This window comes from Arachis duranensis, chromosome 5, assembly GCF_000817695.3.
Source record: "Arachis duranensis cultivar V14167 chromosome 5, aradu.V14167.gnm2.J7QH, whole genome shotgun sequence".
Classification (NCBI taxonomy): Eukaryota; Viridiplantae; Streptophyta; class Magnoliopsida; order Fabales; family Fabaceae; genus Arachis; species Arachis duranensis.
The window spans coordinates 88,350,015-88,352,907 of record NC_029776.3 but is presented as its reverse complement, the minus strand read 5'-3'; positions in this window follow the sequence as shown (position 1 = coordinate 88,352,907).

Here is a 2,893-nt window from a genome sequence, read left to right as displayed (position 1 = left end):
AATAATTTTTAAATAAAAAAATCATAATTAATTTATTAGTTAATTTTTAAAAATTCAGAGTGTTATATTTCGTCTTCTTTATAAAAAATTTTGTCCTCAAAAATTGTTATATTGAAACAAGTTTAAACTCAAATTAAAGAAAATAAAGTTTACGAAAAGAAGTACAAAAATATCAAAAATAATGTTTGAAAGAGGCTAGATAGGTAATTAGGTTTGTAAGCAAACATAGGTACATAGGGACAATAAAGTTTGGTCGGAAAATGATTAGATCACATTTTGAGAAAATCCAAGACAAGAATTCCAATAAAAATAATGAAAGAAGAAATGACACGAGTTCGTGTAGCACGAATAAAGGGTATACTTCGAAACGAATCTTTAAAACGTAACTTCTAACATTCCCAAACTCCGTAGTTCGTATTACCTATTACTCCAATTTTGTCTATGATAACCCGTTAGAATTCCCATATACATATATCATTGTATTAAGTTGGCCAGACTTAATACCATGAGGTATGCAATGGTAACCTAACAGCATTAATCATCAAACAGTCATGCATATAAAATATAAACTCTTGTCAATAAGACAAATCTTATCGCATGACAGACACTAAGAGTATGCAGTGAAGTATAGTCAGTCAATTCCCAAGACTCTAACAGGAACGAACTGCTCTGATACCATAACGTAACATCCTAACTTTTAGCACCTCATGATCGTACTAGAAGTTCGAGCGCTACTTACCTTTAAACCTTTTTATTTTATACTATCTTTATTTAATAACGAGCCTTTACGAATACGAACCGAAATCTTAATCAGGAAAACGAAAAGTCTTCACTTTAAATCTCTTAATTACAAATATATATATATTCACATAGCAATATATACATAAACTTATTCCAAGATCCTCAAATACAAGTCCTATCCCTCTGAAATTTTTTCAGAACAATGAATGACGAGGGAAAAATAAAATCTAAGATTAAACCAAAATCTAGAAAATACGAATATATGTATATAAAACTCTGTGAATTAGTCGCGGCTCCTTGCCAAGGGCTTCCTGAACTTGTTGCTGAAACAGAAGATTTGTAGGGGGTGAAAACGTCGTCCTCGCATGTTTTCAATAGGGAAGGTGAATACCGTAAAAATAATGAGCGAAATGCGAATAATTGACTTCACTCAATAAAACGATTCTTTTATCAAACTTTTGAAAATACTTTTTAATTTTACTTTAGACAATTATTTGCTTTCTTTAAAATTTCTGAACTTAAAACAAAATTTACTTACAATATTAATTCTTAATTACTTCAATACATAATACTAATAGTACGAGAGACCCAATTGAACACACAAGCAACACAGAATAAGACAACCAGCACAATCACATAAAAAATACAACAAGCAAAACACAACTAAATGCAAATACGCAAATAATATGATGCATGTCTGTCCTAAGCAGGCCATGAGCTCATGCGTCGGTTGTCTACCTGCAACCCAACGTTACTCGGAGAGAACCCCAAATATGGTATATTTACCGTGTCAATTAGGCACAATTAATATCATGGGCGAATCCATGTCAGTTAGGATATCTTGGCATCACGGTAAAAGACAGGCTATCAATTAGGTGAACATTCACGCATTAGCATTCTCAGGCTGTCAGTTAGGCGGACACTTTTACATTAGCAATTTGGCACAAAAGCCCATTCAACATATAATATGCTATCAGTTAGGCGGACATTCCCGCATTAGCAATCTTAAGCTAGCAGTCAGACAGGCACTTCTGCATTAGCACTTTTCATGATTCATTATCCGTTTTAATTATCTCTTTCATACATGGCTTCTCATTTTCTTCTTCTTTATTATGCCTCTACATCACCAATTACATACACACACCTCCACATCACCTATATTATTAAATATCCCTCCGTATCACCGCTTAATTACACATACATCTGCATCACCAAATAATCAATTACTCTTACCTCCATATCACCTCATAGGTATACTTTCAGTCTTAGCATCAAAACCTTTAATTTCTAAATACGCAAACTTCTTTAACATTTAATCAAGATAAAAGTCACTTTCTTAATAAATCGAACTCAATTCCTAACTTAAAACAAAATATTTTCTTAATAAATCGAAATTAATTAATACGATTCTTAAACCAAATTTTCTTTTGAATAACGCATTAAACAAGCTTCGGAATTTTATAAAAATTTCTACAGCATTTTCTCTAAAATTCGGACTTTGCCACCCTTCAAGGGTCCCTACTAAATCATTTTCAATTCTCAAAATTCTTCTTGATAATTCAGACAAATCAAATTCAATTCTATAAATCCATTTTCAATTCTCAAATATCATTTCCAATAAATTAATTTCTACCCTTTTCTCAATATGAGTAAATATGTAAACAAAAAATAAATTTGTAAATCAGATTTCCAAAATAAAATCACTTTTTCATATATTTACCAAGAACTTGGCAGAACTTCTGCTTAAAATAGACTTCACCACCCTCACAGTTCTATCACTTTTATCATTCCTTAACTTATCTCAATCCATACATTATTCTCAATTTTTAAATCATTTCACAAAAACATACACATAATTTATTCACAGCCGCAGTTGCGACAATTGTCAACACAACCAATTATAAATCAAAATCTTTAGCATCTTCAAACATTCAAGAAATCAAACATATATTCATCAAATTTAATTATTTTCACAGTAAATTTAACAGAAATTCATTATCCAACCAATCCAGACAGTCATAAATTATTTGCAATTACTTATTAAGCTTTTGATTATTCATTAATTAAAAATTTATAATTTTAAAAATGAACCCTCTATTTCTGTACGAAATCAAAGTAAACGAAGATTTTGTAGAAATTTTTTAACCGAGCT